Consider the following 26,134-nt stretch of genomic DNA (forward strand, 5'->3'; position numbering starts at 1 on the left):
CCAGCAGGCCCCCACTCATGTCCCCCTGCACCCCCACCCCCCAGCACTGTGGGGCACCTGCCAGCAGGCCCCCAACCATGTCCCACTCATGTCCCCTTGCACCCCCACCCCCCAGCAGGCCCCCACTCATGTCCCCTTGCACCCCCACCCCCCAGCACTGTGGGGCACCTGCCAGCAGGCCCCCAACTATGTCCCACTCATGTCCCCTTGCACCCCCACCCCCCAGCACTGTGGGGCACCTGCCAGCAGGCCCCCAACCATGTCCCCTTGCACCCCCACCCCCCAGCAGGCCCCCACTCATGTCCCCCTTGCGCCCCCACCCCCCAGCACTGTGGGGCACCTGCCAGCAGGCCCCCAACCATGTCCCCTTGCACCCCCACCCCCCAGCAGGCCCCCACTCATGTCCCCCTTGCACCCCCACCCCCCAGCACTGTGGGGCACCTGCCAGCAGGCCCCCAACCATGTCCCACTCATGTCCCCTTGCACCCCCACCCCCCAGCACTGTGGGGCACCTGCCAGCAGGCCCCCAACCATGTCCCCTTGCACCCCCACCCCCAGCAGGCCCCCACTCATGTCCCCCTGCACCCCCACCCCCCAGCACTGTGGGGCACCTGCCAGCAGGCCCCCAACCATGTCCCACTCATGTCCCCTTGCACCCCCACCCCCCAGCAGGCCCCCACTCATGTCCCCTTGCACCCCCACCCCCCAGCACTGTGGGGCACCTGCCAGCAGGCCCCCAACTATGTCCCACTCATGTCCCCTTGCACCCCCACCCCCCAGCACTGTGGGGCACCTGCCAGCAGGCCCCCAACCATGTCCCCTTGCACCCCCACCCCCCAGCAGGCCCCCACTCATGTCCCCCTTGCGCCCCCACCCCCCAGCACTGTGGGGCACCTGCCAGCAGGCCCCCAACCATGTCCCCTTGCACCCCCACCCCCCAGCAGGCCCCCACTCATGTCCCCCTTGCACCCCCACCCCCCAGCACTGTGGGGCACCTGCCAGCAGGCCCCCAACCATGTCCCACTCATGTCCCCTTGCACCTCCACCCCCCAGCAGGCCCCAACTCATGTCCCCTTGCACCCCCACCCCCCAGCACTGTGGGGGCACCTGCCAGCAGGCCCCCAACCATGTCCCACTCATGTCCCCTTGCACCCCCACCCCCCAGCAGGCCCCCACTCATGTCCCCTTGCACCCCCACCCCCCAGCACTGTGGGGCACCTGCCAGCAGGCCCCCAACCATGTCCCACTCATGTCCCCTTGCACCCCCACCCCCCAGCACTGTGGGGCACCTGCCAGCAGGCCCCCAACCATGTCCCCTTGCACCCCCACCCCCCAGCACTGTGGGGCACCTGCCAGCAGGCCCCCAACCATGTCCCACTCATGTCCCCTTGCACCCCCACCCCCCAGCAGGCCCCCACTCATGTCCCCCTGCACCCCCACCCCCCAGCACTGTGGGGCACCTGCCACCAGGCCCCCAACCATGTCCCACTCATGTCCCCTTGCACCCCCACCCCCCAGCAGGCCCCCACTCATGTCCCCTTGCACCCCCACCCCCCAGCACTGTGGGGCACCTGCCAGCAGGCCCCCAACCATGTCCCACTCATGTCCCCTTGCACCCCCACCCCCCAGCACTGTGGGGCACCTGCCAGCAGGCCCCCAACCATGTCCCCTTGCACCCCCACCCCCCAGCACTGTGGGGCACCTGCCAGCAGGCCCCCAACCATGTCCCACTCATGTCCCCTTGCACCCCCACCCCCCAGCAGGCCCCCACTCATGTCCCCCTGCACCCCCACCCCCCAGCACTGTGGGGCACCTGCCAGCAGGCCCCCAACCATGTCCCACTCATGTCCCCTTGCACCCCCACCCCCCAGCAGGCCCCCACTCATGTCCCCTTGCACCCCCACCCCCAGCACTGTGGGGCACCTGCCAGCAGGCCCCCAACCATGTCCCACTCATGTTCCCTTGCACCCCCACCCCCCAGCACTGTGGGGCACCTGCCAGCAGGCCCCCAACCATGTCCCCTTGCACCCCCACCCCCCAGCACTGTGGGGCACCTGCCAGCAGGCCCCCAACCATGTCCCACTCATGTCCCCTTGCACCCCCACCCCCCAGCAGGCCCCCACTCATGTCCCCCTGCACCCCCACCCCCCAGCACTGTGGGGCACCTGCCACCAGGCCCCCAACCATGTCCCACTCATGTCCCCTTGCACCCCCACCCCCCAGCAGGCCCCCACTCATGTCCCCTTGCACCCCCACCCCCCAGCACTGTGGGGCACCTGCCAGCAGGCCCCCAACCATGTCCCCTTGCACCCCCACCCCCCAGCAGGCCCCCACTCATGTCCCCCTGCCCCCAGGTCCTGACGAAACGCAATCATGGCAGTAATGGGCAGCATACCCAGCACAAACACCCAGGCAAGGATTGCATCCACCCACATAGTAGATGCAATTACATGATACAACCCCAATGGCAAGTATGTAAATGAACACATGTCCCTCACACACACATACACAATGGGTGAAAGTGAATGTCAAAACCCATATCATGACATGCATGAAACCAATGAGAAAATACCACAAATGTAAGTAATAAATATATGTATTAAAGATGAAAATGAAGTAAAGAAATAAAACACACAACAATGGGGATGACAAAACAAATGGTCCATGTCCGAGAACAAATAGAAAAAATCAAAAAACAAAGGAATCCAAAAACTAATGTAGTCCAAAGCAAAATAATGGGGGGAAAAATAAGGAAAAACCATTGCCTCATGGTGAACACAAATATAAATCCAACAAATGTTTTCCAAACATCAAACTATGTACAAGAATATCCCAGGGTCCATGAGCCCAACACCATAAATTAAACCTACTACTACTAACTAATAATAAAAATATATACAGAAAAGTGGCCATTGTCCGAGCGGTCCAAAAAAAACTTAAAAAATAAAGGAAACCTAACACTAACTAACTAAAGAACTATATACAATGGCAGCGGGCAAGTCCTGCGGCTCACTCTGTGATGTTGCCGGCCAGGGCATCCTCGAACTCCATGTCGATGTCCCGGAGGCGGGACTCTGTCCTGGCCCCGAGGTCTCGCAGGGACAACCCCGTGTCCACCTCAAACTCCCTGCGAGCTTCCTCGAGGCACTCAGCCCGCCTCAACGCCCGACGCATGGAGAACTCCGCCCTGACCATGGTGAGCCGCTCCTCTTCCGCCCGCTGCCGCTCCGCACCTATCCGCTGGACCAACTGTTCCCACACGGAAGACACTGCCATCCCAGGGTTCTCCTGCCCTCCGGCCGATGCCTGCCCCTCTGATCTTGATGGCCCCGAGCCATGATGCCTCCCACGTCGAGCCTGCTGCTGCCTCCGACGCCACTGCCTCTGCCAGCACGACGGCATCCAGGCTGATGGAATCCACCGATGCCGTCGTGCACGTGCCCTGCCAGATGATGCCGGCACATCCTCCATCTGCAGGGGGACAGTTGCTGGTGTGTCCACCCCTGCTGGACCTTCGACTCCCGACTGTGGCAGGGATGGGGTCCCCACCGAGCTGGCTGCGTTGGTCGGGGCAGGTCCACAGGGGGCCCTGGTGGCATCTGGGCCGGAAGACGGCATGGAGCACGACTGGCGCATAGCCTCCACAGAGGAGGAGAGGGTCGCCAGAAGGCCACACACATGTAGGAAACCCCCGACCATGGCGGCTCCCAAATGGTTCACGTACGCACGGTGCTCTTCGTGATGATGTGCATGCTCCTCCCGGGAAGCATGCACCTCATCACGAATGCCAGCCGTGCGCAACGCGACACCAATCAGGACCCTCTCCACACGGCCAGGGGTCCCCTCGTCCGCAGGTAGAGGAGTGTCAGATGACATGGACATCTCCCCTACCTGCGGACGGGCCTGGGATGGGGCATCCCTGCTGGTGCATGGTGGTGCAGTCACAGTGTCAGGGACAGTGACATGCACAGGCACCTCCACGGCGACCTGTGCTGCCTCCTGCCCCTGGCCCTGGACTGCACCACTTGCACCAGCGGGGATGCCCCCACCAGGCCCCATGTGTGGCTCAGTAGCGGCCTCCTCCCCCTCTGTGGAAACCACCAACCTGGATGTCTCCACGCCGTCTTCCGCCCGTGCAAGCCACTGTGGGGGCTCACCCACCCCTTCCACTGCAGCCGTGGCGGCATCCCCGCCGCTCTGCTCCACAGCGCCTTCTCCGCCCTCTTCTTCACTTGCCACTGTGTAGAGGGAGACATAGAACACAAGCATCAGGGTACTGTACAATGGTCCCCTAGACAGGAAGCAACAGCAGATGAGTGGCACTGTCATACATCACTTCCATCATGTCCCTCCACAACACATGGGTCAGTGCAGGCAAAACACATACAGTAACAGGCATGGCGCATGCCATGGACATTGGCATACATGACCAAGGGACTCATGATTCATACAATGTTGGTTTTAAACTCACATGCATCATGGGTCTTGCCATCACATGCACACACCTCACCGTAGTTCCATCCATCTGGCCTCGTACACCACAGACGCAGTGGATACAAGGATGACTAGGCTGCATCAGTGAATCTGAACATTGTCACAGACATGTGTCATGCATCCATTGGCAGTTACAAGTCACAGACACGCAGTTCAGACACACACACATGGGCACCATACGTGTACATGGGACCAGCACCCATCCCTCACCCCCACCCATGTCCAGGAACAGAGACTGCCATGCTTCCATGTGTCCATTCCGCACAGAGCCCCCCATGTTGCAATAGAACACATGCACCAACCATGTGGTTCACACATCACTGTACTCACATGCCTGACCATGATGTCCCTGCACACACACATACGTACATGGCCTATGTCACACATACAGGCAGGTATCAGACAACCAGCACACTGCAACATGCCCTGTCTCACATAGTAATGCTTGGCCACTTACCGGCCAACTCCAGATGGGTCTGCCTCCGAAGGATCTGGGCGTGGAGCGCTGGGTCTACGCGTTCCAGGACCCTCATCTCGATGTCACTCAGGCGTGCCCGGCCCCCCTCCGTGAGGCGCCGGGCCTTATTGAGGGTCCTGGACCTCAAGTCCTCCCAGCGCTTCTTGATGTGCTTGATGTCGCGGGTTGCCACCCCCTCCGCGTTGATGGCAACCACTACATCGTCCCAGATCCTCTCCCGTCCTTCCTTGTTGGCGCGTGGTCTTCCGAAGAGGGCATCATAATGCCCCAGGACATGCTCCACCAGGACACCAACTTCCTTCTCACTGAAGCTGGTGGCCCTCTGCCTCTCTGGCTGGGGGTCGCCACTGGTCTCAGATGGTGCTTGCCCCGACATGGCGACCCCCGAGGCAGGCGTGGGTGGGCAACTGGGTCCTGGGGCTGGGCTGTGGAGCGATGGTATCCCAGTCGGGAGTCTACTGTTCCAGCAGGGGTCGACACAGCAACTGGACCCCTGCAGATGGCTGATGTGCAGGCACCAAATGGCAGGGCACGGTGGCAGCAGGCAGGCAGGCAGGCAGGCAGCAGCAGATGGCACGTGGGAGGCTGCTCGGGGCACTGGGGGGCAGTGATTCGGCCTTCTGGGCAGGAGCGTGGTCTTCCGTGTGTATTCGCGTGGCCAGCTTGATACGGAGTGATTTGGCACGTGAAAAATCTGCACGTCAGCGTGTAATTTGAGGAAAGGCCCGTAGCGCGTAAGCGCGTCTGCACGCATACGCATTTTCATTGGACCAAAAAACACGCGTAGCATCTTGCTTCCCACCCCCTTCACCCCAATTGCCCAGGACAATTGTGGTGTACACCTCCCATTGGCACCACTCCATCTGTGCCAGCACTATTACATCTGTGCCATGGTTGGGAGGCCACCAAAGGTGAGGGGCGCCTCAGCTGGGCGTACTCCTCGTGGCGGGCGTGGTCGGGGATGTGGCCGTGGTGACCAGGGAGTAGGGGGACTCCAGGGTGTCCAGGGCAGCCACAGAGGGGGAAGAGGCAGGGGTGCGCCACTTGAGCACAATGTTGTGCCATGTGTCGGTGCAGCCATGCCACCACCCCCTGTGGTTCCGGGGGATGCAGCTCCTGCATCTGGCACTGGCACCCGTATGACCCAGCAGTCCGTTCCATCGACTGCCACGGGCCCAAGGGTAGCGGTAGCTGCAGGTGCAGCTGTGGACACCGCCACCCAGGCTCAGGGTCTGCCAGCGCAGGCTGCGTTGGCACTTGAAGAGCCCTTGGTAGATCTCCAACAGGCCAGGGGGGAAACCATAGGGGCACGCCGGGCTGCTCAGACCAAGACACGTGTCCCTGGGGCAGTCATGTCATCTGCTGCCCCGAACAGCCGGGTGTTGGCAAGTGCAGGGGCAGATGCACCCAACAGCACCCCGGTTGTGAGTCTGCCAACCAGGACCGTTGCGGTCAATGACCCTGCCACAGCTGATGTTGCTGCGCAGGGTCCATTAGTGAGCACCCAGCTGCCACTGACACAAGTCAGGCCTTTGGTCATCCCTCCACCTGCCACTCCCTCGGCTCAATCCACCGAACCCACTGGCCATACTGGTCAGGGCGGCATTAGCCAGCCAGGGTCTGCGCCACAGTCCAAGAGGAGGAAGGTTGCACCTGCAGCACAGGCTGGGACCCCACACACAGCCACGACCTCCTGCACGTCGAGGAAGAAGCCTTTCTGTAAGCAGGAACTGGACTTCCTCGTGGACTACGTGCGGGGACACAGCCGTGACATGCTAGTGGGTGCCAATAGTCAGACTACGGCTGCCCAACGTGACACCCACTGGAAGCATGTTGCGGAACATGTCAGTTCATTCGGCCATGAGGTGCGCACAGCGCAGGAGTGCAAAAAGCGCTGGAATGACATCAAGCGCAGCACTAAGGCTAAGCGTGCCTCAAATTACAACTTGACTCTGGTGACTGGCGGTGGGCCTGCACCAGAGGAGGAAGAACTCACTCCGCATGAGGCTCTCGTTGCGGAGTTCATACCACCAGAATTGGTCGAAGGTGTGGGAGAGATGCTGGACTTTGATGCCCAGTCCAGTGAGTGTTGAAGCGTAGTTGTTGAGGACGTGTGTGTTTCACTTGTGGGATGTGTTGTGCATGATTGCTGCTACATGTGACGTGTACATGGTTCTGAGGTGTAAGTAATGCAATGCTACCGTCATGCATGTCTCCTCTGCCTGCATGCGGGACTCCATGTGGGCATGCTCCCTTGCCCCTCCTCCGCCACTCTGCACCCCAGTTCCACCTTTGCACTGGTCTGCTACATTCTTGCCAATGTGTAGTTTCTTGTTCATGTGTCCTGTGTAGATGCTAACTTCCAGCTTAGAAACTGCCAGACATATGCCGTGTGGTACAGCCTTAGTACTCGATGCAGGGTATCCCACTTGTACTGTGCATGGGTCAGATGTCCCGCAGGGACATGAGTGCCCATTCATGCTCCATGTGCATTGCACGCATGCCCCTATGTGTCCTTGACTGGATGATCACTGTAATATGAGTCCTTGGTTACATACATTGCCTGCCATATTATCGGCCTCCCCATGTCAACTGTGGCTCAGTCCTGCGTTGCACACATGTTTAGGCAATGACAATCTGTGTGGCTCACAGGCCTCAGCCTGTTCAATGGCCAATGACTCTGTCCAACTCTTGTCGTGTCTTCTTCACACGTGGCTGGCCTCCGGATCTTCCATCATGTGTCCTGCCCACTGTCCCAGCATCATTAGCAGTGTTGTAATTTGATTCACATTAAGCTGTTGATGCCAGTCAACACTGCTTGTCAATACACAGGTGTATGGGCAGCCTTTTGATACCATGCTAGGCATCCCTGCTTTGGTACTGGGGTGGAGGGGTGCTTGGCTGCTAGACATGGTACACATTGAATACACAATGCACGTGATGTCTGAATTTGACATTGCACTGCCTTCACATTTCCTGGCACACACCATGGAGTGCTTGTACATGTAGGTAGTGAGTGGCGTACACATTTTCAGCACTGCATAGACCCACTTCCATGCAAACTGCCACCTTTCAACAGGTCTGATCACAGTGGCTATTCTAAGTAGACCCAGCATGCATGCCAGGTCATATGTTGTGTGTCACATGTCTGCCGGATGCCTTTGCTGTCGGTGTGTGTGTGTGTGTTGTGTGCTTCTGACATGTGTAGTGACCTTTTCCTCTCTATTTTTCAGGTGATGACACAATGGATGCAGAGGATGGTGTTGTCACGCCAGACACAGGGTTGGTAAGACCACATCAACCCGGCACTAGTGGGGGTCGTGGGGTGGTAGGCCACGAAACCCCCCAAGTGCTGCAGTCCATCCTGTCTCTGGCTGCCTATGAGTCCAGCCTTGATGACGACTCTGACGTCCATGTTGAGTTGGATGACCATCAAGTCCATGTGTCAGGGGTGAGTGATTCTGATGTGGACACTCCTCTGTCTGCGACACCTGCACTGAGGGATCAGACAGTCTTGGTTCCTCCGCCCGTGGTGGATCGGGACGCAGGGTCACCCTCCACACCAGTCACTGATGTGCCTGGGACATCACGTCGACGGGGGCATGTAGTTGTGCAGCCGCAGGCGGTGCCAACACAGCGAGGACCTCCGGTCCTTGGGTCCCGCAGGGGTCAAGCCCGGCAACGCGGTCGCCGCGCGCAACCGCTGTATACTGAGTGGGAGCAAGACATGACTGCCAATTCCGAACGGCAGGGGGCAGCAATGGAGAACATCGCTGACAGCATGGAGGGTGTGGCCCGATCTGTGCTCCCCCCTGCTAGGCAGGTGCTTCTCCAGCAGCAGGCCGCACGGTCCACGGCCCGCTCGCTCAGGCTGGGCATGGCGGCCTCAGACAGGGCACGCCAGGCTGAAATGTCGTCTCTGCGTCAAGCAATTGCTGCTCACGCAGAGGCGCACATGGATGCCCTGAGGGAGGAGTATGCCTCCCTCAGATCCACTCTGGGTGTCCTTATGATGTCCCAGAGGCAGCAGGCAGAGGAGAGGTTTGCACAGCTTGAGCGCACCATCTCGGCTGAGCTACAGGCTTGCCGGGAGGTGCAGCGGTTGTCCAGCCAGGCCTTGCAGGAGGAACTCCGTGTTACACGTGCTACCTTGCAAGAGGAAGCACATGTATCACGTGAGGTTCTGCATGCAGACCTATGTAACATCGCCACACAGAACCAGGCTCACCTGTCCGGCAGACTTGCTGCCGACACGGGGCAAGCTGCGGCTAGGCGTGGCCAGGCTACTGTGCCACGTCCTCCTTTCCGGGATGAGCCAGACTCGGACGACCATCTATCTCCCACATAGGTCGTGCTGTGCAGGCGTTGAGCCCATGGAGGTATTTTTTTTTGGCTCAGCATCATCGCATGTGGATGTTGAGCAGCACCCTGTACCTCCCCCCTCCTGGGTGCCTCCCCTCCCCCCCGGGTCGTATGTGGCCATTTTTGATTTTTCGTTTAGTTTAGTTAGTTAAGTTTCTGTTTGATAGTTAGTTTAAATAGGTAATGTAGGTTTTCCATAGTTAGTGTAATTAGTTAATAGTTGAGTTAGTTTAAAATTTGTAGTCTATTGTGCTTTCATGTGACAGTGCGGTGCCTTGTGGTTTTTGAAGGCATCCACTGTCTGTTCCAGCTGGGCCCTTCATGGTTGTCTTGTGTATGTGTTTGCTGCTTGGGTTCCTTGACTCACATATGCCACTCCTGCCTCCCTTATCCATGGGCTCGCAAGGATGGTTCGGTGTTACAGAATTTTACACAAGGGCTTTGGACTGTCATATCTGTGGCATGTCTGGTGCTTTGTGACTTGTGTTGACACCCCTAGTGGGGATGATTTAGGTGTAATTGTCCACTGTTCAGCTTTTGCTAGATAGGGTGTGTCATGATTAATGTGGACATTGATTGCTATGCATTGTGTATTATGTCTCATTTCTTTCCTGTACACGTGCCTGTTGCAATTCATGCTGTAGATAGTGTTCCACACTTTGGAAGTCAAAGACGGACTGATGGTGTGATTTGTGATGTGACTCTCTGACATGGTCAAGTAATGAGATGCCTGATGAGACACACACAGATCACTTTGATGCATTAATCATTTGTTTCATGCACTTTCTGCAGGGGGATGAGGCACCAGAGCACCTTTGCCAGCAGACATGGCCCATTGGACGACGGAATTCCTGACCCGTTTGTTGGTGCCCACATGCACATGTGTGCACGAGCAGAGCCACAGTGATTGCAGACCCACATCCTAGAACTGCTGACATGTTCCAAGGAACTCCAGGCAAGGTGAGCATCACAGGGGGGCCACGACACAGCAAAGCTTGCACCAGGCGAGTTGCACATGCAGGCTTAGTCACAGCACTGAGGGTGAGCTTAGACGAATATTGGTGTTGAAGCACACAATGCAGCTCAGATGTGTTTGTGGACTGATGGCTGTTGATAGTAGGGTTGTCTGGGACACATGCAGGGGCAGTGGCACATACCCTGCGGTACACCAAGGTTCATTGAGGCACTTGTATCAACCATGTAGCCTTCAGAGACATGGAAAGGGGCAGCTCACAGGGACATACAGCAAGGGACATACTTGGGTGCAGTGCATGTCTATTCCACGTACTTAATGATAAATGCACTGCCAACTTTGTTTTGGTCATGGTGGTACGCAACTTGCTCTGTAGTCATGGCTTGCCATATGGGTCTGTCTGCTTACCCAGGGAACATTGCATGTTGTGTGAATTGTGACACATTGGTGTTCCATTTGCCACGCACCCACCAGCGCCTGACTCACTGCATTGACTGTGTATGACCCGTCACAGGGGTGATGTTATATATGGGTACGAAGCATCGAGCACTGATTGTCTGTTTGTAGAGTAGTTTGTTGCTATGGGGCATGTTTTGTGTTGTGTTTTCGTGTAATTGGCACATACAGGTTGTTGACTGTGTCTCTCTTTGCAGCATTGGAGTGCTCCTGTAACCGGCCCTGAGAGTGCGCAGGCAGGAGGCCAGCACTCAAAACCAGAGCTAAGTGTCTTGTTGTTTTCCTTACAAACTGCCCTGCATAGGCTTGCTGGGGAGTGTACTGATGCACGGATGTATGTGTGGTCCTATTTGTTATGTTTTTTTCCCTAATCACCCGTGATCCTATGCAATTATGAAACCTGTACCCTCTACCCGGTGTTCCTGCTTCCCGTGCCTATCCAAGCAACGTTCCCTGACCCTCTTTCCCCACTGGGGTTGCGGATGCCTGTGTAAGCCCCGAACTTGCAGGCGCCAAAACCCTAGAGGGGGTGGTTGGTTCGTACCACTCCTGAGCCTGGACTACAGAATGTCATGACAATGATGTCCAAGTTTGTTTGGATTGTGTATGTGTTCATGCAGGTTGTACATTTTCGTGCATTCCCTAGTTTCATGTGTCATTCCTCCTCCCCTCACCTGCCACTCATTCCAGTCATCCAGTGTGTCTACACCTGTCCCGACTGCATATCCCTGAACCTCATTCCCCACCATGATCTCAGGGGCCTGTGTGAGTTTGACCTTGCAGGCACCCGGGACATGGTGTGGGTGGTTGTTTCATGAGACTCCCGCGCCTGTACAGGGGACCTGTGACAGTACACATCCATTCATTGTGCATCATCCTATGTCATGTACCACACATGTCTCACATCCTGTCGTGGCATTGTTCTGCTGTGCTACCTTGGTTGTTGCATCATTGTGGTAGTACTTGGCGTTTGTGAGGTACTGCTACGTCAAGTCATCTACTGGAGGGTGTTTGGGTTCGTTTTCATGCCTTGGATTTTGTGATTTTGTAAATGAGTGTGGATTCTGAGGGTTCAGGCATCTTTTTACACACAAGGTGGGAGATGGACACGAAGGGTAAAGGTGATCCTGTGGCCAGGTGGAAATGAGGGTTGGAGGCTCCATGACCCAGGTGCAGTTGTTCAGCGGGTCATGGTCATTTGCGCGGGAGGGGGGGGTTGTTGTTGATAGTTGCATTGCCCTGCAGTGTGATGGGAACTCTGACATTGTAATGTTGTTGTCCTATGTACATGTTGTGTTCTGCTGATCAATGCCTGTTCATGTGTTGTGTTTTCCTTTCAGGTGCGAGGGGATAGTTGTGGTTTGACATGCTGGGGTGTACACATGGTGGATGTTCACATGTGATGTGTAGGGAACACTGATGGTCACTTGAGTGCACATGCATATGTGGAGTGCATGTCCCTGCAGAACCACACACTTGCACTCGGATGCACTCCATGTACTCCCACCCTTGCATATCCACGTGTACACTGTTTGCCTTCTGGTGCCCACTGTGTCCCGGCAGCACATGTTCTGTGACCGATTATGGTTCCAGTACATGCCAAATTTGATGTTTGATGTAGTCTGTCACTTAGATGTGATGCTCAGGGTGTGCATCACACGCAATGGCTGTTCACTGTGCTGTGCGCTGAGCAGTGTGATGCAGGAGTGGGACACTGCACACATGAGCTGCAGTGTTGATTTTGCAATGCATAATGTGCATATAGACAGGCATTCATTGTGATGTTACGTCTACGACTGTTGCAATGCATTTGGAAACAACTTATTTTGGGTGGGACATTTTGTTGGTCTGTCATTTCATCTGATTCCGGGTCAGGCATCATTGTCCGATGCCACTGTACATTTAGGACATGGCAATGTGTACCTTATTGTTACTGCGTCAGTGTATGGGTATTGCTTGCCATGTCATGTTGATGTTTGGGAGGGTTTGAGTGACATGACAGTGATGGCCATGGCCTGCTTTGCAGGTGTGTGTGATGCACACCTTGCATGTCCAGGTCATCCGCTTCTCAGAGCAACTAGCTGGGGGTAGGTTTCTCTCCGCAGCAGGGCCCTCCCCCTGGAACAGACTTCCTGGCTGACTTGAACTTGAGGGGAACCATCTCCAGTTCTGGAAGCACCTCAAGACCTTCCTCTTTGCTTCTGCTTACTCTCTGCCTCTCCCTTGCAGAATTCTTCACTGGAACTGCACATGAGCTGCTACTGGGACACTCTCACCAACCTCGGTCCCTGGCCCAGCCACTGTCCACTTGCACTGCCACCCTGGCAACCCCTGCACTGCAGTACTGTCTCTCTATCCCTACAGCCCTCCCTTCCCAGCACTTGTCTGCACTTATCTTTGCAGTTGCCACCAGGCGACCTATGTATTATTCTTTTGGCCTACTTCCCCTGTACTGGACTCCCCCCCACCCTTCCCCTTGCACTTTTCCCTTCCCCCTACCCCTGCACTTGCACAATCTCAATGACACCTGGCCTAGTAGTACCGTTCTCTGTGTTCCCTTGTTCCCCCCCCCCCTGCCTCATTGGGCCTTGGAATACTTGTGTATGGCCCATGTCATGTCACATGTCATATGTGTGCATTTTGGTTGCACAGGATAGCTTGTGTTTAAGTAGCTAGGGATGCAGACGATGTGGCACTTCCATGGCAACTATCTCAGGGTGGTAGGGTTGTGACAGTTGACTGTCACTTTGTCATCATCGATTGTCACCTGGTATGTGCCAGGCCTGTGTGCACTCCGCAGGGGTGGGAGTTTAGGTGAAAAATGTGGCCACAAGCTGGGTCCGGGCTTCCTCGCCACGTGCCCTGTCCCCTCCCATGGGCAGCGCCTGTGCCTGTGGTTGGGGATGTGGGGGCACCACCATGTCCACCGGGACGCCCTGCCGTGTTGCAACATTGTGCAGGACACATGCTGCCACAATGATCCTGCACACTACTGGTGGTGCATAGAGTAGTTGCCCACCAGAGCGGTCAAGGGAGCGGAAACGTGACTTGAGCACTCCGAATGTGCGCTCCACTATGCCCCTGGTTGCAATATGGGCGGCGTTGTATCTTACCTGGGGTGGTGTGGTGGGGTTCCGGATTGGCGTCATCATGTGGTTGCTCAGAGGGTAGGCACTGTCCCCTGGGGAGGTGATAATAATTGAGATTATTAGGGTTGGGATATTTGTCTGTGTGTGACTTGCATGCATGTGCAAGGGCATTTGTACTGACCTAGGAGCCATGTGTCGCCATGCTGCCCAGCTTCCAGGGCCCGGCTCAGGGCGGACATTCTGTATATGAAACTGTCATGGGTGGAGCCAGGGTAGTTTGCATAGACAGAGGTGATGATTCCCTTTGCATCGCATACCACCTGTACATTGATGGAATGCCAGTGCTTGCGGTTTCGGTAGATGTGCTCAGTGGCCCTAGGTGGACGTAGGGCCACATGGGTGCAATCTATGGCACCGAGCACTTTGGGGAAGTGTGCCACCCTGAAAAAATCCAGGACAACGGCCTGCCTTTCTGCGGGTGTTCTGGGCATGTATATGTGCCTGCGGACTGAGGGGGCGCCGTCATGATTGCCAGTACCTGGTGTAGGCAGCGTGACTGCGTGGCCTGTGAGACCCCCCCCACTATGGCAGTGGTCCGCTGAAACGACCCAGTGGCCAAAAAATGCAAGACATTGAGCAGCTTCTCCAAGGGGCTCAATGCTTGGGAGCAAAGGGTGGGGGATGTGAGGTCATCTTCCCACTCCCTGACCAGGTCTAGGATGATATGGGGTGGAAACCTATACCTGCCGTAGACCTGGTCGTCAGGCATCCCAAAAAGGCTTGTCCGTGGTGCAAAAATGCGTGCCCTGGCTATTCTCCTCCTCCTGCGGTGTCCCACAATCAGTGCAGCAACAAATGGGGCATTCATCGTCGCTGTATATACGCGTTTGTTGTTTGCGCGCACTTTTATGCTGTGCGCGGGCGCGGGACGCCTCGGTGTGGGCGGACTCGTTGGTTTCCCGTATTCGGGTGTCATCGCGTGTGATCGGAGGGGAGCGAGCGTACACGCGATTGGCCTGGGTACGTGTGTTTCGGGGTGCGCGGGTAGTTCCACACGCCATTGGCCTGGGTACGTGTGTTTCGGGGTGCGCGGGTAGTTCCACACGCCATTGGCCTGGGTACGTGTGTTTCGGGGTGCGCGGGTAGTTCCACACGCCATTGGCCTGGATACGTGTGTTTCGGGGTGCGCGGGTAGTTCCACACGCCATTGGCCTGGGTACGTGTGTTTCGGGGTGCGCGGGTAGTTCCACACGCCATTGGCCTGGGTATGTGTGTTTCGGGGTGCGCGGGTAGTTCCACACGCCATTGGCCTGGGTACGTGTGTTTCGGGGTGCGCGGGTAGTTCCACACGCCATTGGCCTGGGTACGTGACGCCATTGGCCTGGGTACGTGTGTTCCAGGGTGCCGTGAACTTTCACACGCGATTGGTTGAAATCCACGTGTGTTCTGTCATCACGTGCAATGAGGGATACTCCCTCGCACGTCACGTCACAGACGCGCTCACGCGCTGAGGGCCTTTGGTCCAATGAAAATGCGTATGCGTGCAGACGCGCTTACGCGCTAAGGGCCTTTCCTCGAATTACACGCTGACGTGCAGAATTTTCACGTGCCAAATCACTCCGTATCAAGCTGGCCACGCGTAAGCACACGGAAGACCACGCTCCTGCCCAGAAGGCCGAACTACTGCCCCCCAGAGCCCCGAGCACGCTCCCACCTGCCATCTGCTGCTGCCTGACTGCCTGCTGCCCACGTGCCCTGCCATTTGCTGCCTGCACATCAGCCAGGGGTGCTGTTGGTGTGACCACCCCTGCTGGAACCAAAGACTCCCGACTGGGATTCCATCGCTCCACAGCCCAGCCCCAGGACCCAGTTGCCCACCCACTCCTGCCTCTGGGGTTGTCATGTCGGGGCAAACTCCATCTGTGACCACTGACAACCCCCGGCCAGAGAGGCAGAGGGGCACCAGCTTCAGTGCCACCGAAGTTGGTGTCCTGGTGGAGCAAGTCCTGGGGCAGTATGATGCCCTCTTCGGAAGTTCCCGCGCCGACAAGGAAGGACGGACTCGGATCTGGACTGACATCGTGACTGCCATCAACGCGGAGGGGGTGGCAGTCCGCGACTTCCAACATGTCAAGAAGCGCTGGGAGGACTTCAGGTCCAGGACCCTGAACAAGGCCCGGCGCCTCTTGAAGGCAGCGGATGCCAAGGGGCGCCGGGGCCACTTGTCGGAGGAACAGATGAGGGTCCTGGAACACATATCCCCAGCGCTCCACGTCCAGGTCCTTGAGAGGCAGACCCGTCTGGAGTCGAGCGGTGAGTGTACATGCATCCTGATTGTGAGCAGTGCGTGTGGTGATTGTTCAGTAGTGTGCAGGTTGCACATCTGTTTGTATGGGGTCGAGTATGGGTGCGGGTGTACAGGTCCGTGGGGCTGACACATGCGAGGGCTGTAATGTGTGAGACATGGATGGTGCCTGTGTGTGTGGGCTTGCATGCCAAATGCAGTTGTGTGGGCACACAAGTTTGTATGAATGTGTATGTGAGTAGACATGTCCGTGATGTCACGCATGTATGTTGTTTTCAGCTGCATGTATCAGCGCTGTGTACATGTGCATGTGTGTGTATTTGACAAGGGTGCAACAGTGATGCAACATGGATGCATGTGACAGCGGTATGTGGAAGCCTGATGGGCAGATGTGACATGGATGCCCGTCTGAACACTGCGACACTTGCCAGAGGTGTACACATGCATGCAAGTCTGGTGGTGTGTGTAAATGTGTGGTGCACTTCCTGTGTTGCATGTGATGTCTGGCTCACCTTTGGCTGCTCATGCTGTTGTATGTGTATGGATGGTGTTGGCAGTTGCGATATGGCTGTGGTATGGCTCGTGTGTGCGAGTTGTAATGACATGTGTGTTGGGGATCGTGATGACATGTCTGAGGTTTGCCAATGCCACTCATGTACAACTGTCATGTGTGTATGTGTCCATTGTACATTGCCCTGATGCGTGTGTTTTGTTTCTCCCTGTCTGCAGCGTCAACTGATGAAGAGGGCGGAGAAGGTGCTGTGGAGCACAGCAGCGGGGATCCCACCGCCAGCCGGAGACGCAAGGCCCGGCTCCCCTCCCATGTTGTCATCTCGTCGGGGAGTGAGGAGTCCGGTGCCGTGTCCCAGGCCGCAGCTGCCGGGGGGAGGTCCAAGAGGCGGAGGTTGCAGTTGGACTCCTCGGCAGCAGAAGGGGCAGCTGGGACCCCACAGGGCCCAACGGGGGAAGATGGCACAGAGTCATCCAGGTTGGTGGGGGGTTTGGTGGAGGAGGAGGCCGTGCAAGCACCAGAGACGGGGTCTGGGGGTGGGGATCCCACTGGTGCTAGTGGTGCAGTGCAGGACCAGGGACAGGAGGCAGCACAGGCCGCCGCGGAGGTGCCTGTGTGCAATCCTGTCCCTGATCCTGTCCCTGCATCATCTTGCACCAGCAGGGATGCCTATGTCCAGACCAGTTTTCAGGCAGGGGATGAGCTGACGTCAACTGGCCTTCCTCTGCTTGCGGACGTGGCTATCCAGGCCCGGGTTGAGCCTGTCCTGGCTGGTGTGGCGTTGTGTCAACGGGCCATGCGAGGTGACCTGCAGTCTTTTCATGAAGAGACTGCACGTCATCTCGAATGGCTCGTTGACCACGTCAGCCTGCTGGGACAGGTCACCCAGGCCAGATTCCTCCGTCTGATGGGGCTTGCCACGACCCCCTCCTCAGCTGGACCCCCTACGCGCCAGTCGTACTCTGTGCCATCTTCCCACCCATCAGTCACCTGGGTGCCCTGTGGAGCTGCCTCTGACGGTGCGGCCAGGCTGGTGGAGGAGGCATCCCTGCCACAGTCGGGAGTCGGACGTCCAGCAGGGGTGGCCACGTCAACGACTGCACCCCAGCCGGCGGAGGATGTGCAGGCAGCAGGAGGCAGTGCAGGGGCAGAGGCACAGCAGCAGCAGCACCATGGTGGGAGCCATGAAGGCTCGGGGCCTTCGACATCGGAGGGGCAGGCATCGGCCGGAGGGCAGGAGGACCCAGGACAAAAAGTGTCTTCCGTGTGGCAGCGGTTGGGCCACGCCATAGATGCGGAGCGGCAGCGGGCGGAAGAGGCACGGCTCTCAATGGTCAGGGCGGAGAACTCCATGCAGAGGGCCCTGAGGCGGGCCGAGTGCCTCGAGGCAATCCGCAGGGGTTTGGAGGTGGACACGTCGACGGCCCTGCGGACCCTCGGGGCCATGGAGGAGGACCGCCTCCGGGACATTGAGGAGGAGTTCGATGATGCCCTGGCCCGGCACATCCAGAAGTGAGCCGTGGAACTAGCCCGCTGCCCTTGTACATAGTTATGTAGGTAGTGTTAGGTTTCATTTTTGTTTTTGTTTCATTTGGACCTTTTGGACATTGGCCACATTTTTGTATATATTTTTTTTATTAGTTAGTGTAGTTAGATAGGTTTCCTTTATTTTGTTGGGATAATGGACCCTGGCTTCTTGCATTGTACATAGTTGTAGACTTGTACATACTTTCTTTTTTAACATTCTCCATGGATCAATGGCTTTTATTTTTATTTCCCATTGGATTTTGTTTTGTGGACATTGACTTTGTACAACATTACTTTGGATTTCAATATATTTTTATTTTTTTTATTTTGAACGGACATGCTTCTTTTCATTTTTTTACATTCACATTTCTGTTTCTTCATTTTTGATTCTATTCATGTTTCCTTTAATACATTATTTTTTTGTTGAACTTCAATGTGTGGTATCTCATTGTTTTCATGCATTTCATGTTATGTGTTTTGAGATTCACTGACACCCATTGGGTGTATGTGAGGGACATGTGTTTGTTTCGGAACTTGCAATTGGTGTTCTGTGATGTGATTGCAAATTATGAGTGGGTGGATGCAATACTCGGGTGGGTGTTTTGCATTTGGGGGCTGACCATAGAGACCAGGGTTCTGGATTGTGATGACATGTTGGGTGGGGAACATGAGTTGGACATGGGTGGGGGCCTGGTGGAGGCTGCCCCTGCACTGCTGGGGGGTGGGGGTGCAAGGGGACATGAGTGGGACATGGTTGGGGGCCTGCTGGCAGGTGCCCCACAGTGCTGGGGGGTGGGGGTGCAGGGGGACATGAGTGGGGGCCTGCTGGGGGGTGGGGGTGCAAGGGGACATGGTTGGGGGCCTGCTGGCAGGTGCCCCACAGTGCTGGGGGGTGGGGGTGCAGGGGGACATGAGTGGGGGCCTGCTGGGGGGTGGGGGTGCAAGGGGACATGAGTGGGACATGGTTGGGGGCCTGCTGGCAGGTGCCCCACAGTGCTGGGGGGTGGGGGTGCAAGGGGACATGAGTGGGGTCCTGCTGGGGGGTGGGGGTGCAAGGGGACATGGTTGGGGGCCTGCTGGCAGGTGCCCCACAGTGCTGGGGGGTGGGGGTGCAAGGGGACATGAGTGGGGGCCTGCTGGGGGGTGGGGGTGCAAGGGGACATGAGTGGGACATGGTTGGGGGCCTGCTGGCAGGTGCCCCACAGTGCTGGGGGGTGGGGGTGCGAGGGGACATGAGTGGGGGCCTGCTGGGGGGGTGGGGTGGTGGGAGACATGGTTGGGGGCCTGGTGGAGGCTGCCCCTGGTGACTGGAGGGGTGGGGGTGGTGGGAGACATGGGTGGGGGCATGGTGGAGGCTGCCCCTGGTGACTGGAGGGGTGGGGGTGGTGGGAGACATGGGTGGGGGCCTGGTGGAGGCTGCCCCTGGTGACTGGAGGGGTGGGGGTGGTGGGAGACATGGGTGGGGGCCTGGTGGAGGCTTCCCCTGGTGACTGGAGGGGTGGGGGTGGTGGGAGACATGGGTGGGGGCCTTGTGGAGGCTGCCCCTGGTGACTGGAGGGGTGGGGGTGGTGGGAGACATGGGTGGGGGCCTGGTGGAGGCTGCCCCTGCACTGCTGGGGGGTGGGGGTGCTGGGAGACATGGGTTGGACATGGGTGGGGGCCTGGTGGAGGCTGCCCCTGCACTGCTGGGGGGTGGGGGTGCAGGGGGACATGAGTGGGGGCCTGCTGGGGGTGGGGGTGCAAGGGGACATGGTTGGGGGCCTGCTGGCAGGTGCCCCACAGTGCTGGGGGGTGGGGGTGCAAGGGGACATGAGTGGGGGCCTGCTGGGGGGTGGGGGTGGAAGGGGACATGAGTGGGACATGGTTGGGGGCCTGCTGGCAGGTGCCCCACAGTGCTGGGGGGTGGGGGTGCAAGGGGACATGGTTGGGGGCCTGCTGGCAGGTGCCCCACAGTGCTGGGGGGTGGGGGTGCAAGGGGACATGAGTGGGACATGGTTGGGGGCCTGCTGGCAGGTGCCCCACAGTGCTGGGGGGTGGGGGTGCAGGGGGACATGAGTGGGGGCCTGCTGGGGGTGGGGGTGCAAGGGGACATGGTTGGGGGCCTGCTGGCAGGTGCCCCACAGTGCTGGGGGGTGGGGGTGCAAGGGGACATGAGTGGGACATGGTTGGGGGCCTGCTGGCAGGTGCCCCACAGTGCTGGGGGGTGGGGGTGCAAGGGGGACATGAGTGGGGGCCTGCTGGGGGGTGGGGGTGCAAGGGGACATGGTTAGGGGCCTGCTGGCAGGTGCCCCACAGTGCTGGGGGGTGGGGGTGCAAGGGGACATGAGTGGGGGCCTGCTGGGGGGTGGGGGTGCAAGGGGACATGGTTGGGGCCTGCTGGCAGGTGCCCCACAGTGCTGGGGGGTGGGGGTGCAAGGGGACATGAGTGGGACATGGTTGGGGGCCTGCTGGCAGGTGCCCCACAGTGCTGGGGGGTGGGGGTGCAAGGGGACATGAGTGGGGGCCTGCTGGGGGGTGGGGGTGCAAGGGGACATGAGTGGGACATGGTTGGGGGCCTGCTGGCAGGTGCCCCACAGTGCTGGGGGGTGGGGGTGCGAGGGGACATGAGTGGGGGCCTGCTGGGGGGGTGGGGTGGTGGGAGACATGGTTGGGGGCCTGGCGGAGGCTGCCCCTGGTGACTGGAGGGGTGGGGGTGGTGGGAGACATGGGTGGGGGCCTGGTGGAGGCTGCCCCTGGTGACTGGAGGGGTGGGGGTGGTGGGAGGCATGGGTGGGGGCCTGGTGGAGGCTGCCCCTGGTGACTGGAGGGGTGGGGGTGGTGGGAGACATGGGTGGGGGCCTGGTGGAGGCTGCCCCTGGTGACTGGAGGGGTGGGGGTGGTGGGAGACATGGGTGGGGGCCTTGTGGAGGCTGCCCCTGGTGACTGGAGGGGTGGGGGTGGTGGGAGACATGGGTGGGGGCCTGGTGGAGGCTGCCCCTGCACTGCTGGGGGGTGGGGGTGCTGGGAGACATGGGTTGGACATGGGTGGGGGCCTGGTGGAGGCTGCCCCTGCACTGCTGGGGGGGGGGGGTGCTGGGAGACATGGGTGGGGGCCTGGTGGAGGCTGCCCCTGGTGACTGGAGGGGTGGGGGTGGTGGGAGACATGGGTGGGGGCCTTGTGGAGGCTGCCCCTGGTGACTGGAGGGGTGGGGGTGGTGGGAGACATGGGTGGGGGCCTTGTGGAGGCTGCCCCTGGTGACTGGAGGGGTGGGGGTGGTGTGAGACATGGGTGGGGGCCTTGTGGAGGCTGCCCCTGGTGACTGGGGGGTGGGGGTGGTGGGAGACATGGGTGGGGGCCTGGTGGAGGCTGCCCCTGCACTGCTGGGGGGTGGGGGTGCTGGGAGACATGGGTGGGGGCCTGCTGGGGGGTGGGGGTGCAAGGGGACATGTGGCTTGGCTGGGGGGCATGCCCATGGTGGATGGGCTGCCTGCGGGACATGACCAGGGGTGCAGGGTAGTCCCCTGTGGTGTGGGCTGCCTGCAGAGGTCGTGGAGGGGGTAGAGGGGAGACCTGGGAGGACCCACACTGGCAATTCACCTCTTCAACTTCCCGCACACCTACGTAATACACTGCCCCACTCGCACAGGCCCAATCGCGTGTAGGATTTCTCGCGCACCCCTGAAATCCACGTACCCAGGCCAATCGCGTGTAGATTTTCTCGCGCACCCCTGAAATACACGTACCTAGGCCAATCGCGTGTAGATTTTCTCGCGCACCCCTGAAATCCACGTACCCAGGCCAATCGCGTGTAGAATTTCTCGCGCACCCCTGAAATCCACGTACCCAGGCCAATCGCGTGTAGAATTTCTCGCGCACCCCTGAAATCCACGTACCCAGGCCAATCGCGTGTAGAATTTCTCGCGCACCCCTGAAATCCACGTACCCAGGCCAATCGCGTGTAGAATTTCTCGCGCACCCCTGAAATCCACGTACCCAGCCCAATCGCGTGTAGAATTTCTCGCGCACCCCTGAAATCCACGTACCCAGGCCAATCGCGTGTAGAATTTCTCGCGCACCCCTGAAATCCACGTTCCCAGGCCAATCGCGTGTAGAATTTCTCGCGCACCCCTGAAATCCACGTACCCAGCCCACTCGCGTGTAGATTTTCTCGCGCACCCCTGAAATCCACGTACCCAGGCCAATCGCGTGTAGATTTTCTCGCGCACCCCTGAAATCCACGTACCCAGGCCAATCGCGTGTAGAATTTCTCGCGCACCCCTGAAATCCACGTACCCAGGCCAATCGCGTGTAGAATTTCTCGCGCACCCCTGAAATCCACGTACCCAGGCCAATCGTGTGTAGAATTTCTCGCGCACCCCTGAAATCCACGTACCCAGCCCAATCGCGTGTAGAATTTCTCGCGCACCCCTGAAATCCACGTACCTAGGCCAATCGCATGTAGAATTTCTCGCGCACCCCTGAAATCCACGTACCCAGGCCAATCGCGTGTAGAATTTCTCGCGCACCCCTGAAATCCACGTACCCAGGCCAATCGCGTGTAGAATTTCTCGCGCACCCCTGAAATCCACGTACCCAGCCCAATCGCGTGTAGAATTTCTCGCGCACCCCTGAAATCCACGTACCCAGGCCAATCGCGTGTTGAATTTCTCGCGCACCCCTGAAATCCACGTACCCAGCCCAATCGAGTGTAGAATTTCTCGCGCACCCCTGAAATCCACGTACCCAGGCCAATCGCGTGTAGAATTTCTCGCGCACCCCTGAAATCCACGTACCCAGCCCAATCGCGTGTAGAATTTCTCGCGCACCCCTGTAATACCCGTACCCAGGCCAATCGCGTGTAGAATTTCTCGCGCACCCCTGAAATCCACGTACCCAGCCCAATCGCGTGTAGATTTTCTCGCGCACCCCTGTAATACACGTACCCAGGCCTATCGCGTGTGGGGACACCCGCACACCCCTGAAATACACGCTCCCCGCTCTGCGTTTGCTGCTGCCCTTTGCGCTGGATTGGGGATTTTGATGGCTTTTCCCTGCGCAAGGGGCGTTCTTGGGGGCGTAACTGACGCTGCTGCAGGGTCGCTGCGCCACTCTGCGCCACGGCTGGTTGTGGATGTTGGAATCCATGAATACGCTGTGCGCCTGAATGTGTTTCGGCGCACGCGGCTGGCGCAGACTACCGCACGCGCACACTGTGCGCCAGCCGCGTGCGCCACTTGTGCGCCGAATTCTATGAATTGGCCCCCAAATGTCTGCTCTTCACTCTGTCCGATTCCTTGCAAGTTGACGATTAATCCACTCGAAGATTTCCAAATGGCACTCAGTAAGATTCAGGTAAGTCTATTGTGTTTTTCCCCTTAGGGGCCGGGGTACAGCGATGACGCAGAGTTGACTGTGCCGACCCGAGATGAGGTGAGACCCCCGTGGTAAATCAGGTAAGTTTTGTGGGGGGTAACTGGTATTGTCCTTGCTTTCTCCCCTTAGGGGCTGGGGTACGGCGATGAATCAGAGTTGACTGCGCCGACCTGAAATGAGGTGAGTACCTCCCGTGGTAAATCAGGTAAATCCTTGGGGGTAGCTTGTATGGCCTTAGAGAGTCCCCTTGCTCACCTTGCTGTCTTTGTGTCCTTAGGTGTCGGAGGGCGGCCGCGAGATGGAGAGAGCATGATGGAATGCTGAAGTACCGCCAAGCAGGTGATTTCAGCGCGGCGCCGTAGGAATGCGAAGCAATGCTTCAAAGACTTCTGTCTTTCAGTTCCGTGGCGAAATGGATCAGGATCCAGGTAAGGATTAAAGTTAAAACTCCTGTTCTAACCTTTATCCTTTTTGTCTTCTTGTTTCAGGAGTCCCAGGACTGAAGCGGGCGTGGCTGAAGACTGGAGCTGCTGAAAACACGGTGAGCGTTACGCTGCAGCAAGCAGAATAACGCGAAGCACGTGTGGCTGTCCGGGCGTGGTTTAAATAGCCTTGGAAGAAGATCCAGGTAAGTATTCTTCCACAGCCCCACCCAAGTAACAAAATAGTCCCTTCAGTAAAATAGTCCCTCCTAAGCCTCATTTGGCTTGAGTCTTCAAGCAGCATGGTCTGCCTCAGGTGAGTATGCAGCATGGTCTACTTCAGGTAAGTTATCAATAATGAGCCTGGCGCCCATGGCGCCAGGACTGATTTTATCTTTATGAGCCTGGCGCCATAGGCGCCAGGACTGTACCCAAACAGCCCCTAACTGGGGCTTTTGGGCATGCTCTAAGTGGCATGATGCCTGCTTCCAGGGCTGCTGGGCCTGGTCTGGTCTTCCGGGGGCAGGCATCATGACATCACTCCCCCTCAAGGCCCCTCCTAAAGTCGTTCTCCCCCTTGGCCGTGGTTTGTCTGGAAATTCCCAATGGAACCTCTTCACTAAACGAGGTGCATGCACGTGGTCACTAGGTTCCCAAGACCTTTCCTGTGGACCATAACCTTTCCAGTCAATTAGGTAAAAGAGTTTTGATCTCACTCTTTTTGAGTCCAAAATATTCTTGACTTCGAACTCGGGCTCCCCGTCTATGAGGATAGGTTCAGGTGGAGTGGTTAGCCTTGTTCCTGGTTGCACTGGCTTCAAAAGAGACACGTGGAAAATGGGATGGATTCGCATATGAGCAGGTAGGTCCAACTTGACGGCCACTGGGTTAATAATTGCCTTAACAGAAAAAGGTCCCAAATACCTGGGGTTAAAGGTCCGAGTTCCCTTGAGTGGTAAGTGCTTAGTGGCTAACCATACTGGTATTGAGGAGCTTCACTTCTGTGCTGATCCGCATCCTTTTTGTATTTTTCCTTAGCCTTTTGCAAATGGATGGTTGCTTCTTTAAAGGCTTGTGTAATAACAGCGTGGAGATGGTCCACTGCGGGCATCTCTAAATGCTGGGGTGAGTCCAAATCCGAGGTTTGAGGATGGTGCCCATAATTGGTGAAAAAAGGACTTTGTCCAGTTCCTGAGTGTATGGAATTATTGTACGCATACTCTGCGATCCACAGAATGTCTTTCCAATTCCCCTCAGACTGATGTAGCATACAACGGAGGTACTGTTCAAGAGTCTGGTTGGTCCTCTCCGTTTGACCGTCGGTCTGAGGGTGGTGACTGGTCGAAAGCCTAACATCAATTTGTGCCAGTTGACAGCATTTCCTCCAAAATTGTGAAATGAATTGACTGCCCCGATCTGAAATTAACACTGAAGGAAAGCCATGCAGGCGGACAACATTTTCAAGGAATTCCTTGCCCAGGATTGAAGCTGAAGGTATCCCTTTTAAAGGAATGAAGTGGGCCATTTTAGAAAAAAGATCTACAATAACTAGAATGGTATTGTAACCTTGGTACGGGGGTAAATCCATGATGAAGTCTAATGACAAGGTATGCCAAGGGGTAGGTGGTATGTCTAATGGTTTCAATAATTCAGCAGGTTTTTTCTTTTGCCCTTTATTTTGAGCGCAAATGCCACAAGACATGACAAATGACTTGATATCCTTTCGCCAGGTAGGCCACAAAAATTGCTTCCTAATTTTAGCTTCGGTTTTTGCAATACCCGGATGCCCTTCTATTAAGGTGCCATGGTAATGGGAAATGACAAGTTCCTGTAGTTCCTTTTGCGGTAAAAATAGCCGGCCTTGGTAATAAGGTAAATCATCGATGACAGAGTACTCTGGACCTTTCTTTGTCCAGTCCTGTAGGGCAACGGAATCAAAGAGTTGGTGGATCTTGTTTTGAATGTTCTCCAGTGTCTGTATGGAAGTCAGGCCGAGGATTCTCTGTTCCGGAATTATGGGTATGGGTTCTAAAGTTATTTCTGCTTCTCCCATTCCAATCCGGGACAAGGCGTCTGCTTTACCATTCTTACAACCTGGTCGATAGGTTATTACAAAATCAAACTCGGCGAAGAACAATGCCCAACGGAGTTGGCGCGAAGATTG

Source organism: Ambystoma mexicanum, chromosome 8 (assembly GCF_040938575.1).
Source record: "Ambystoma mexicanum isolate Mex_15411 chromosome 8, UKY_AmexF1_1, whole genome shotgun sequence".
In the NCBI taxonomy this organism is placed as follows: Eukaryota; Metazoa; Chordata; class Amphibia; order Caudata; family Ambystomatidae; genus Ambystoma; species Ambystoma mexicanum.